The sequence below is a fragment of the Aegilops tauschii genome, chromosome 3 (genome assembly GCF_002575655.3).
Source record: "Aegilops tauschii subsp. strangulata cultivar AL8/78 chromosome 3, Aet v6.0, whole genome shotgun sequence".
Classification (NCBI taxonomy): domain Eukaryota; kingdom Viridiplantae; phylum Streptophyta; class Magnoliopsida; order Poales; family Poaceae; genus Aegilops; species Aegilops tauschii.
The window spans coordinates 393,562,086-393,576,418 of NC_053037.3; positions in this window are offsets into that span (position 1 = coordinate 393,562,086).

The window sequence follows — 14,333 nt, forward strand, 5'->3', positions numbered from 1 at the left end:
ACATGGAAATTTTGGTATATCACAATATCTCTTATTATATTAATGCATCTATATTTTTGGTAAAGGGTGGAAGGCTCGGCCTTATGCCTGGTGTTTTGTTCCACTCTTGCCGCCCTAGTTTCTGTCATACCGGTATTATGTTCCTTGAGTTTGCGTTCCTTACGCGGTTTGGTGATTTATGGGACCCCCTTGATAGTTCGCCTTGAATAAAACTCCTCCAGCAAGGCCCAACCTTGGTTTTACCATTTGCCACCTAAGCCTTTTCCCCCGGGTTTTCGCGAGCCCGAGGGTCATCTTTATTTTAAACCCCCGGACCAGTGCTCCTTCGAGTGCTGGCCCAAACTGGGCAATGTCCGGCGCCCCCTGGGCAACCAGGGTCTATGCCAACCCGACGTCTTGCCCATCCGGTGTGCCCTGAGAACGAGATATGTGCAGATCCTATCGGGATTTGTCGGCACATTCGGGTGGCTTTGCTGGTCTTGTTTTACCATTGTCGAAATGTCTTGTAAACCGGGATTCCGAGACTGATCGGGTCTTTCTGGGAGAAGGTTTATCCTTCGTTGACCGTGAGAGCTTATGATGGGCTAAGTTGGGACACCCCTGCAAGGTAATATCTTTCGAAAGCCGTGCCCGCGGTTATGAGGCAGATGGGAATTTGTTAATGTCCGGTTGTAGAGAACTTGTCACTTGACCCAATTAAAATACATCAACCGCGTGTGTAGCCGTGATGGTCTCTTCTCGGCGGAGTCCGGGAAGTGAAGACGGTTTGAGTTATGAATGACGTAAGTAGGAGTTCAGGATCACTTCTTGGTCATTACTAGATGACGACCGTTCCATTGCTTCTCTTCTCGCTCTCTTTTACGTATGTTAGCCACCATATATGCTTAGTGCCTGCTGCAGCTCCACCTCATTACACCATCCTTTCCTATAAGCTTAAATAGTCTTGATCTTGCGGGTGTGAGATTGCTGAGTCCTCGTGACTCACAGATTCTACCAAAACAGTTACAGGTGCCGACGATGCCAGTACAGATGACGCAATTGACCTCTAGTGGGAGTTCGACGAGGAACGTGGTCGTTACTATGTTTCTTTTCCTGATGATCAGTAGTGGAGCCCAGTTGGAACGATCGGGGATCTAGCATTTGGGGTTATCTTATTTTCATTTGGATTTTGACCGTAGTCGGTCTATGTGTGTATTTTGGATGATGTATGGATTATATTTATGTATTGTGTGAAGTGGCGATTGTAAGCCAACTCTCGTTATCCCATTCTTGTTCATTACATGGGATTGTGTGAAGATGACCCTTCTTGCGACAAAACCACAATGCGGTTATGCCTCTAAGTCGTGCCTCGACACGTGGGAGATATAGCCGCATCGTGGGCGTTACACCGGCCCTCACCTAAGTTAAAAAACTACTCCAAGTGAGAGCATCCCTCCCACTCGGGGGCTTAGTCGCGAGCCAATCCTCGCCTAAGTTAACAAATCCGTTCACTCGGAACATGCAATAAACTGGAAAGCAACGGTTCAGATTAATTCACAACCACAAGTTCAGAAACGCAGGCAAAAGTACTCGAGCAGCAGGCCCGAATGAGTTTAATGGTTACAAGACCACTCGGCATACCGAGGCAAATGAGTTCGAATCATAGAAATTTTTCACATGCCGGTGGGACCCGCCGGCTCGACGAAGGTGTCCAGATCGATGCTGTGTGCTATCCGAGTGGCAGCCTCGATGAAAGTCTCCATGAAATCTTCAAACTAGAGCTTTTTCGTATTGGCCACCTGAAGCGCCTTTAGCTTGTCTTCCTTGGCATCTTTACAATGGACACGGACAAGTGAGAGCGCAACGTCAGCTCCACAGCGGGTAGCAGATTTCTTACATGCTTGCACTCGACCAGGGATTTCATTGAGTCGAGTCATCATTGACTCGAGGTCATTCTGAAGCGTATCCTCAGGCCACAACTCCTTGTCTATCTTCGTCGGCGCAGCCCTCAAGCGAGTGATGTATCCACGAACATCTTCGAGACGAGCTTCGAGGCGCAGTATATTCAAAGCCACTGCGTCTTTCACGAGTGACTTGGTGGGGTCTAAACTTGTCTCGATCCGATCGGTCTCTTCCCCGAAGTTCTGACAGAATTCTGCACAAGGGAGGTAGAAATGACTGGGTAAGCTGGTCGACCTTGTCTTTCATAGCAGTCTTCTTCGACTCAAAAGCACTCGTTTGATCTTCCATCTTCTTGGCCCACTCGGCCCGTTCTTTCTAAAGCTCTTCAACAGCAGTCTTCATAGATGCATTTTCTTCTTCTAGTTTTCCGACTGAAGCCAACTTTGCTTCAGCAACTTCAGTTTTCTCCTTAGCCACCTTTTGGGCTCCTGCAAGTTCTTCATCCTTCTTTTCCAAGGCCTGCTTCATGGTGTCTAAAGAAATAACATTCCTGAGTCGCGCTTGAAGTTGACAGTTTTCATTACGCACATCTGTTCGAGTGAAACCACTTGGCTCAAAGGATGGAAGAAAGGAACAACAGTGCATTCAGTCAGCAGGATTTACCTCCCATGGTCTTCGCCTCTGTCTCTGCGCGCTCCAAGTTCCTCTTGGTCACTCCCAGGTCCAATTGGAGTTGGATCTTCTCCTTCTCCAGGGCAGCGTACTAAGTCCCGAGCTCACAAGTTTTCTGAAGTCAAGAAAGAAATGATTCAGTCGACAAGGATAAAAAGTTTCTGATATTCCTCTACTTACGATTGGAGAGGAACAAATCCAGTTGCTACAAACAAAAGCATTCTCAGACCCCCGCCGAATCAAACATTCGACAGCGGTCTCAGGGACTACACCTAGTGGGTGCACTCAGCATGCCGCCACTGGATCGATTTCCCACTCAGTACGGCCTGACCGGTCTGAGTGGAGAGCAAAAAAAGAAAGAAGCATTATCAGACCCCCGCCGAATCAAACATTCGATGGCGGTCTCGGGGACTACAGCTAGTGGGTGCACTCAGCTTGCCCCCACTGGATCGATTCCCACTCGGTGCGGCCTGACCAGTCCGAGTGGAGGACTACAGGAAAAAAGCATTCTCAGACCCCCCCCCCCGCCGAATTAAACATTCGACATCAGTCTCAGGGACTACACCCAGTGGGTGCACTCAGCATGCCCCCACTGGATCAATTTCCCACTCGACACGGCCCGGCCGACTCGAGTGGAGAGCTATAGATTGAAAAATTACGAGCAAAGCAATTCTGGCGTCATGAGTCAAATGAAACACACCCAGTGGGTGTATAGAGTCAAGAAAGGATAAAAAAGAAAACCCAATCGGAAATCAACTTACAATCGCACTTACACGGACATTCGCCTGAAAGTCCACACTAGCGTCGTAAGCCGTCTTGCTGGCCTCGTACACTCCCTTCGGTCGCTGCATCATCCAGTCGGCTTGTATCATAGCTTCCTTGTTGGCTCCAGCCTGATCCTCTGGGACATGGTGCAGAGTGAACATGCTTAACGCAGGAGTGGACGACGCAGCCGGAGGGACCAGCACTTGAGGCCGTCCATGTCGGCGTCCTGGGAACGGGAGTCCCCAGACTTGCCTGCCTAGGGCCCATGGCGTGGCTCCACCAGCGGCCCTGTACGGCCCAGCTTCATCAGCGAACACTCAAGTCCCTCGCGAGGGGCCAAGCCTCACGAGGCGGATGACGCAAGACCTCCTCGGGGGCGGCCTCACTAGGCCGGCTCGCGAGGGGAAGAGAGATCAAGGCGAGGGGCACCTCACGAGGTCCCCGTGATGCAAGCCATGACGACCAAGGCCAGGCGGGCGCCAGCGCGCGCAGTGTACTCGTTTCCTCTTTGGTGCTAAAGAGGCAAGCGCAGGCGAGGAGTCCCGAGGCATCAAGCAAAGGTTTCCATATCGGTGCAACAAGACCAAGACCAGCAGGACGGCAGGACGGAGGTCACCCTGGAGCCCAGGACGGCGTCATCACCAGAGCCTTTGGCAGGCGAAGACCACCTTTGGTCAAGATAACTTGTACTAGTTGTCTCCCTTCAAATTGGGCCGTTGTTGGATCCCTTCCTGCCTACATTTGGGAAGAGGACCAGGGCCTCTATAAATAGGACTAGCCACCACAGTAGGAGGCAACTGATCCAGACTCAGATCATCCTCATCCACACAAGCTCACCAAGCTCAAGAACACCTCTCCTCAGGAGGCTGTTCTTCCCTTGTACTTGTTCATCCTCAGCCCAAGAGGAAATCCACCACACCACACTGGAGTAGGGTATTACACCACATCGGTGGCCCGAACCAGTATAAACCCCGTGTCCCTTATTCTACGAGTTCGACATGCTGAGCTTTGAGATTGTGGTGAGGGCGTGAGCTAGGGGGAGGAGAGATCTTCGTGCGCACCCCAGATTTCGAACCTTGAGGGTTTTGCCGGAACCCGAAATCCGACATTTGGCGCGCCAGGTAGGGGTGCGCCGAAGCTTCCCTTCCATCAGCCCGCGTTCCACCGTTCCACCGCATCCATGGCAGACATGCGTCGAGCCCGCGCCGAGCGCCGGGCCGCCCTCGCCACCCGTGTCGCTCAGGCGGCCCCTGTCGGCGGGCCTCCCCGTCGTTCTCCGTTGCCCGCCGCCAACGCCGCCACCGGCCCGGCACGAAATGAGCAGCAAGCGTCCTTGTTGCACCCCTCTGTGCGGCGGGACGGCCGCATCGCTACTCCATCGCTAACTCCAGCCGGCTCATCGTCTCACGCTCGTCGCGCACCCACGGACGCGTAGGCAACGCTGCTCATGGCACGTGAGCTCCTGCGCTACCGCCTAGTCGACGACCTCTGCGAGGACTGGTTGGACCGCATCGCCGAGCTCGTCAGCATCGCTGGGGGCTCTCCCGCACCGTCCCTCTCACTGCCTCGCCCTCCGCCAGCTGCAGGCGACGTAGCTCATGGAGCACCTCCACCACCTCCGCAACAGGACAGTGCCCTGGCACCAAGGCGCGCGGCCCCCCGGCGCGACCCACCGCGCCGGGCGCCCGCGCGAGAAGAAGGAAGCTGCCAAGAAGTTCCCCAGCCGCAAGAAAACGCTCCTGTGCTCCCGGCGCCACCACGACAAGACCGCGTGCCGCCTGCGGCGGCGGTGCGCGGACATCAATGGTAGGCTCCGCCTCTGCAAAGGGCCCCGGTGGCCACAGCAGGCTGCCGCACCTTCACTCTAGAGCTGCGTAGCATCGTCTGGCCGGGCAAGTTCAAGCCAGACCTGCCTCCTCGCTACGACGGCACCCCCGACCCTGCGGAATTCTTGCAGCTCTATGAGCTGAGCATCGAGGCGGCCAACGGCGACGAGAAAGCCATGGTGAACTGGTTCCCCATGGCTCTCAAGGATGGTGCTCACTCATGGCTCCTGAACCTGCCCCCGGGTTCGATCTCCTCATGGGGTGAGATGCGCGACCGCTTCGTCGCCAACTTCCAAGGCACTCGTGATCGCCCGCCGGCCGCTGGTGACCTACGCCGTATCAAGCAGCAGCCAGGGGAGACTCTACAAAAGTACATCCAGCGCTTCAACAGCGTTCGCCTCAAGATTCCCAAGGTGACGGATGAGGCCATCATTTCAGTGTTTTCCGACAGCGTCTGCGACGTCAAGATGAAGGAGGAGCTCGCCATCCACGAGGAGTTATGCATGGCTCTGGAGCTGTTCAACATGGCGACCAAGTGCACAAGAGCTGAGGAGGGGCGCCTTTCCCTCCTCGAGCTCCCAGCTACCAACCCAGAGGAGAAGAAAGCCAAGGCCAAGCACGTGAAGCGCAAGGGGGTGGCCGTGCTCGCGGCGGAGCCAGACATGAAGCGCGGTCGGGACCACCCCGAGTCGTCCAAGAGCAGCTGTCCATTCTGCGCCTTCCACAACGTGCACAGCCACAACACCAATGACTGTCAAGAGCTCAGGGCCATTCGAGATGGACGCTTCGGTCGATGCCCCGAGTGCAACGACCAGGGCTACGGTCAAGGAGGAGGACGAGGTGGAGGACGCTGGGATGATCGCGGCCCCCGCCAGGAGTGGCGCGGCCGGCCTCGTGAGGACCGCTGGCAGGACCAGCCTCGTGAGGGCGCATGGAGGGATCAGACCCGCGAGGACCGCCCTCAGGGCAATGCTGGTCTCCCTCCGCTGCCGCCACCGCCAAGAAGGAATGACGGCCACCATCAGGACGAGGGAGCTGGGGGCTTCCAGGAGCCATGCGCTATCGCCTACATCTTGGGCGGAGCTCAGGCCCCAGCATCCTAGCGCATCTTCAAGCAGTTTGCTCGCGAGGTGAATGCAGCCCTTCCCAGGCTCGAGGCCACGCGCCCGCTCAGGTGGTTCAAATGCGCCATCACCTTCAGCTCGGCGGATCAGCTCAAATGCGTGGCGACCGCCAGCGCCCTCCCGATGTTGTGCTCGCCCGTCATCAGCAACGTCCAAGTCACCAAGACCCTCATCGACGATGGTGCAGGGCTTAACGTCCTGTCCGTCGAGACATTCGACAGCCTCCAAGTGCCATACGATCAGCTACAGCCTACCAAGCCCTTCTCAGGAGTGACCGACGGCTCCACCACCCCGATAGGGCAGGTCCGCCTCCTGTCACCTTCAGCCAGCGCGACAACTACCGCACCAAGCTCATCGACTTCGACGTCACCCACATCCGTCTGCCATACAACGCCATCCTTGGGTACCCAACGTTAGCCAAGTTCATGGCAGTGACCCACCACGGCTACAACGTCCTCAAGATGCCAGGAAGCGGCGGAATCATCATAGTCCCCTGCGAAGAAAGAGATGCGGTGTGCTCCGTTGAGCGCGCCTTCCAAGCCGCAGCAATCGAAGACCCTAACAGCGAGGGCGCGCAGTACCCTCCTTGGGCCATCCCCAAGAAGAAGAAGCAACTACTCCGCACAGGGCCTCAAGGGAGCGGCATCTCTAGCGGCGCCGCCTCAGGATCAGAGCCCGCACCTGGGGCGCCTCCCTCCCTCGCATAGGAAGGCGCACCCGGTGCCCTCCTCAGGTTGGGCTCGGGGGCTCTCTTCTGGAGGGCCTCAGACCTAGCCAATGTCTCGAGGGAGGCGCTCGGGCACCATGTGGAGGCATGCTTTGCCGCACGTTTCCCCCAAGGGGGCGCAGGGCAAGGAGCGCCCGGTGCTATGGAGTTCATCACCAAGACCACTCAGGAGCTACAAGATGAAAGAGCCATGCGCGGCGACCGCTGCCCACCACCGGGCGCAGCTCCCCATCCCGGCGAGGATGGCGGGCTGCGCGTCTGCGTCGACATCCCAGGGCTCAACCGGGCCGCATCTCAGGAGCGCTTTTGGCCTTCGAGCGTTGGGCGTTGCGAGGGCCCACCTCACAGCTATGTTCGCATGCCATTTGGCCTGCCGAGCGTGGCAGCCTCCTTCCAGTGCAACCTACGGAGCATCCTAGCAGCTCAGGAGGCCAGGCATCATGCAGTCCTGGCGGAGATGGAGACGGTCCTCGAGGAACTACCTGAGCCCCCAGAGCCTCCCGAGGCTCGGGGCCCTGATGGCTCATGAGGAGCGACTCCTTCGTCACGCATCTTCGGCTACCTCAACACTCCTTCGACAACGGAACCAGGTGACATTTTTCAAGTTTATTCAGCTGGGAGCGCCCCTCGGGCTGCATTATTCCCAGGTCGCACGCGCCTGCCCCTGCGGCATGTATCCTTTTGCATCTTTAGCTTACTCTACTGGGGGAGCCCCTCGGGCTGCATCATCCCCAAGCCGCTCGGGTCTGTCCCAGTGGCATGTATCGTTCTCGCATATATCTAAGCTAATTTGCTTCCTTGCATGAATTATCTATGGTTATCACCTGCTTAATTGCCACCCACCGCGACCGCTCGCGTCACCGATTGGCCCCTCGCTCATCCCGGAACGAGGACTACTCATGCTGGCACGATGCTTGTGCTCGGGTCCGTCCCTGCAATGCTGACAAATCTGAGCGGTCGAGCTCTGACTCACGGCACGCCCCGCGCACGTAACCTCACCAGGCCCTCAGTGCCCTCATCTCCTAGCGGAACGACCAGTGGCAGGACGGGAAGCGCGGTTGCAATCTGTATCCCTCCTCGCACTAACCTGCAGGAACCCCCTGAGGACGATGGCGGGCGGTACCGCGGCCTCCTTCTTCTCACAGGCAATTCGCTTGTGTGTTAAAAGGGGGGCTCCTAAGCATCGCGCCTCAGGAGCTCTTACTGGCTCTCCAGCCCTCACCCCCTGGCCTTGACCACGGCATCGCGACCTGGCATACCAGCGGCGGCTGAGCTCACTCGAGGGCCGGGACCTGAGGATGTAGAGCACACGGAAGAGCGTGGGAGAGAGCAGGAGGTCCGCACGGGCCTAACCCACCTACACTACGGCCATTAACGTACAAGTATGGCGCTACACAAGGAATTGACTCCGAACCGCTAAGATAAGTTTCGCACCCGGGTCGGCCGAGCGCTACGACATAGGACTCCCACCTGTTGCAGCCTTGTTGCGGCGACATCGCCTCCCTTTCCTACCTCTAGGTAGCTGCTTGCGCGCTAAAGGGGACCTCTTGAGCATCGCGCCTTAGGAGCTCTTACGGGACCTCGGGCCGCTCACCTCCTGGCCTTGACCACGGCATCGCGACCTGGCATACCAGCGACGGCTGCAGCCTGCCTGGGGACCGGGACCTGTCGGCGTAGAGCACCAAGCTACCGCGAGGCTGGAAAGGGGGGGCCGAGCCGAGGCGGGACATGCGTTCGTAAATCTTCATAATAGGAATAATATCAACAAAAGGCATTACAGACCCTTTACACGCCCCCTACGGGGTCCATCTCGATTGCTCGCAGGGAACAAAATAAGAAAGTTTCTAGGAGCCCTATCTACACGTGCCAGCGCCGCCGGCGCCATCATTAGCAGTGGGCCACGGGAGGTCGGTGCCAACCCCATCCAGATCAGCGGCGACGGCGGCCGGACGCTGCGGCCGCGCTCTGGGCACAGCGAGAGCTCGGTGGCACGCAGCTGTCGTCACTCGTCTCCGGAGTCTCGTAGGGCTCGGGAGAGTCACTGGACTCCCAAGCGCCACTGCTGCTGCCGGAGGAACTGCCGGTGAGGCCAGAGGCGGGCCTGGCTCCTGCCGCAGCACCGTCCTGACGGCCCTCTCCAGGGCAGCACTCCAAGCGGCGGCCTTCCACGTCGAAGACCTTGAAGAACATCATGGAGGCGCCGCCGTACTAGAAGTGGAAGGCGAGGGAGCCCTCCATGCGGCAAACTCAGGCGACCTCACCCCAGCCGCGGGTCATGAAGATCTTGCCCGGGGAGACGACTTCAACCTCCGCTCCAGTCGCCGGGGTATCGCAGTCGGCGTGCTGCAGCCATAGCTCGAGGGGACCCCTCGGAGGCATCTCGGCGGAGAAGAACTGCGGGAAGCGAATCCAAGTGCGCGGGGCCATCGCCGCCCACATCACGAGTTCGCGCGAGGAGCCCTCGGTGTGGGTACCTGGGGCAACGACGTGCGTCATCACGGTGCAGCGACAACGGCTGCAACGTGGGCAGCGCTGGTCGCTGCCTCTGCCTCCGGAGCCCTCGTCCTAGGTGTACAAGGGCAGCGGATACCCGAGGGGAGGCCGCTCACACCAAGGCCTTGACACTTCCGGCCTCACGACTACGTCGCGGCGGTGGGCCAGCCTCTTCTTCGGCGGAAGTGGCTCCGGCTCGTCGCGGGGGTTTTTTCCCTTCTCTGCGGCCGAGAATCTCCATATTGGCGCCATGGGTGTCGCCGCAAGCAATGAAGCGAGGGAGAAGAAGCGAGTTGAACAGGAAGAGATGGGCAACGGGGGCTCCTCCCCCCTCCTAATTTATAGCCTCGAGGAGGCCAACCGTCGACATCCACGATCGCAGGTAATGATAACCCTTTCTGCATGCAGCAGGGACTCGTCAAGTCGGGCAATTGCCGAGGCAGCGTGGGGAAGCGGAGACGCCCATGTCCCATCAATCGCCACACGTCGACCGAGGCCGCAGGCTGTTGGGGCCCGCGGCACTCCGCACTTGTCCCTTGGCTTCGCCTCGAAGCCAAGTCCGACAGCGCCTTGGGCCCGGGGGCTACTGTCGGTGTCCTGGGAACGGGGGTCCCCAGACTTGCCTGCCTGTGGCCCACGGCATGGCTCCACCAGCGGCCCTGTACGGCCCATCTTCATCAGCGAACACTCAAGACCCTCGCGAGGCGGACGACGCAAGACCTCCCCAGGGGCGGCCTCACTAGGCCGGTTCGTGAGGGGCAGAGAGATCAAGGCGAGGGGCACCTCATGAGGTCCCCGTGACGCAAGCCATGACGACCAAGGCCAGGCGGGTGCCAGCGCGCGCAGTGTACTCGTTTCCTCTTTGGTGCTAAAGAGGCAAGCGCGGGCGAGGAGTCCTGAGGCATCAGGCAAAGGTTTCCATATCGGTGCAACAAGACCAAGACCAGCAGGACGACAGGACAGAGGTCACCATGGAGCCCAGGACAACGTCATCACCAGAGCCTTTGGCAGGCGAAGACCACCTTTGGTCAAGATAACTTGTACTAGTTGTCTCCCTTCAAATTGGGCCATTGTTGGATCCCTTCCTGCCTACATTTGGGAAGAGGACCAGGGCCTCTATAAATAGGACTAGCCACCACAGTAGGAGGCAACTGATCCAGACTCAGATCATCCTCATCCACACAAGCTCACCGAGCTCAAGAACACCTCTCCTCAGGAGGTTGTTCTTCCCTTGTACTTGTTCATCCTCAGCCCAAGAGGCAATCCACCACACCACATTGGAGTAGGGTATTACACAACATCGGTGGCCCAAACCAGTATAAACCCTGTGTCCCTTGTTCTGCGAGTTCGATGTGCAGAGCTTTGAGATTGTGGTGAGGGCGTGAGCTAGGGGAGGAGAGATCTTCGTGCGCACCCAAGAGTCCGAACCTTGAGGGTTTTGCCAGAACCCGAAATCCGACAGTCCAGTCGGACCCGAAGCAGGAGCAGTCGACACCAGAGGCCAAGCAGCCGATGGAGGGGTAGCGAAGGAAGCACCAGCTCGAGGCGATCCACCTGGTTCTTGAAGAATAACTTTGGGCGGCGCACGAGACGTTTGGCCCGAAGGTACTCTCCTAGTGAAACTTCAGGGGGCGGTCGAGGTCCTACCTTCTCCCCCTGTGCCCTTTTGAGGCTCCTCATTGTCATCTTCTGCGAGGAGGATGACGTTTGTTGGTGCTGCAGTCACTCGACAGCGAAATTCAGTCGACCATCAAGTCAATTAACAAGACAGAGCAGAATGTGAGTCAATCATACCTGCCCGAGAAGAGGTTGCGTCCGTTGTGTCTGCCTGTGTGTGCTCGTCCTCGATCTACATGAGAGACGTCGCAGAAGTAGCAGACCTGCTATTTGAATTCCACTCGGTCAGAAAAACGGTGAAGATCCACAACAGTGAAGAAAGGAAAGGTGCAAAAGGTTCTCACGTTGAAGCAATGGGCACGGTGACCTTGATCCTGGGTAAGGCCTTCCGAGGCTTCGCTGGGGTAGTCTTGAGCTGCGTCGCAGTCTTCTCAATCGGATCAGGAGTGGTCGTTCTTGTGTGCTTGGGGTTCCTGACACTCGACGCCGGGGCCTTGCTCTGGCCAATGCTAGGGTCTTGGTTACCTTGGTACGACGCACAGTACGGGAAGGTGACTCAACTTCCTCGCTGTCATCAAAGTCATGGCTGTTGTCCTCACTGTCGTTAGCATAATCGAAGTTAGCGCTTCCACCTTCGCACTCCATTCCCCCAGCTGGTTGTTCCCCATTCGGCACGGGCGAATACATCCCTGTGAATGCCTGCAGGACAAAAGATATCAAAGCCAGTCGGTCGTTATTTCAGTTGCATATTGAAAACAAAAGAGAAAACACTCGACAAGTTATGTCCTACCTCTCCTGGAGGATGCTCGGCGTCGAATGGCAAGATCCGTTTGGATCCACACGGGTTTTCACGGGCCCCAGTGATGCTCCTGAGCCACTGTGCCACCATCTCCTCCTTGACTTCCTCTGGATGGGTCCGAGTGATATCGTCTGCACCCAAATACAACCACATGGGGTGGTCGCGTGCTTGCAGAGCCTGGATGCATCGACTGAGGAACACTTCCAGCAAATCCAGGCATGTCACCCCGCCCCGGAGCAACTCGACTACAACATCTACCAGAATCCCCACCTCAGCTTTCTCCTCCTCGTCCACAATCAGCGAGCGAGGAGCACTGAGTCTCTCCAACGTATAGGGAGGAAGGCTAGTCGATGAACCAGGGGTCGGAACATCATTGCAGTAGAACCAGGTTGACTGCCAACCCCTAACCGACTCGGGAAAGGTCATGGAAGGGAAAGCACTTCTACATCTCATTTGGACACCTAAACCACCACACAACTGGATCACGTGGGTCTTTGCGTCACTCGAATTAGCTCTTTTAACCGACTCAGAGAGGCATGTGAAGATGTGTTTGAACAACCCCAAGTGGGGGCGACAACCCAAGAAATTCTCACACATTGAGACGAAGGCGGCAAGGTATAATATAGCATTCAGAGGGAGGTGATGGATTTGAGCATCGAAGAAATTCAAGAAACCTAGGAAAAACGGATGAGGGGGCAAGGAGAAACCTCTCTCTAAGTGATTGAGGAGGAGAATCCGCTCTTCAGGGCGTGGCACGGGCTCGAACTCCCCCTACGGCAGCCTCCAGGAACCGGGGACCAACAGGCCGTCGGCGGTGAGCCCCTCGAGGTCGTCCGCCGTGACCAAGGAGGGGATCCAGTCGCCCTAGATCCAGCCCGGTGGCAGAGTGGGCCAGGAGGTCAACGCCTTCTTCCCCTTGGCCACCTTCTTGGCGCGCTCCAGCGCCTTCGTCTTGTCCTTCGTGATGTCTACTACACAAACTTCTTCTTCTAGACGTTGTTGGGCCTCCAAGTGCAGAGGTTTGTAGGACAGTAGCAAATTTCCCTCAAGTGGATGACCTAAGGTTTATCAATCCGTGGGAGGCATAGGATGAAGATGGTCTCTCTCAAACAACCGTGGAACCAAATAACAAAGAGTCTCTTGTGTCCCCAACACACCCAATACAATCGTAATTGTATAGGTGCACTAGTTCGGCGAAGAGATGGTGATACAAGTGCAATATGGATGGTAGATATGGGTATTTGTAATCTGAAAATATAAAAACAGCAAGGTAGCAAGTGGTAAAAGTGAGCGTAAATGGTATTGCAATGCTAGGAAACAAGGCCTATGGTTCATACTTTCACTAGTGCAAGTTCTCTCAACAATGATAACATAATTAGATCATATAACAAGCCCTCAACGTGCAACAAAGAGTCACTCCAAAGTCACTAATAGTGGAGAACAAACGAAGAGATTATTGTAGGGTACGAAACCACCTCAAAGTTATTGTTTCCGAGCAATCCATTGGAAAGTAGTTCATCACAGAAATCGGTTCCTGTGACTCCTACACCAATTAGTGAGGAAGATAATGATGATGATCATGTAACTTCAGATCAAGTTACTACCGAACCTCATAGGTCAACCAGAGTAAGATCCGCACCAGAGTGGTATGGTAATCCTGTTCCGGAGGTCATGTTACTTGACCATGACGAACCTACGAACTATGAGGAAGCAATGATGAGCCCAGATTCTGCAAAATGGCTTGAGGCCATGAAATCTGAGATGGGATCCATGTATGAGAACAAAGTGTGGACTCTGGTTGACTTACCCGATGATCGGCAAGCCATCGAGAATAAATGGATCTTCAAGAAGAAGACTGATGCTGATGGTAATGTTACTGTCTACAAAGCTCGACTTGTTGCAAAAGGTTTTTGACAAGTTCAAGGAGTTGACTCTGATGAGACCTTCTCACCCGTAGCGATGCTTAAGTCCATCTGAATCATGTTAGCAATTGCTGCATTTTATGATTATGAAATTTGGCAAATGGATATAAAGACTGCATTCCTGAATGGATTTCAGGAAGGAGAGTTGTATATGATGCAACCAGAAGGTTTTATCGATCCAAAGGATGCTAACAAAGTGTGCAAGCTCCAGTGATCCATTTATGGACTGGTGCAAGCATCTCGGAGTTGGAATAAACGCTTTGATAGTGTGATCAAAGCATATGCTTTTATACAGACTTTTGGAGAAGCCTGTATTTACAAGAAAGTGAGTGGGAGCTCTGTAGAATTTCTAATATTATATGTGCATGACATATTGCTGATTGGAAATGATATAGAATTTCTGGATAGCATAAAAGGATACTTGAACAAGAGTTTTTCAATGAAAGACCTCAGTGAAGCTACTTATATATTGGGCATCAAGATCTATAGAGATAGATCAAGACGCTT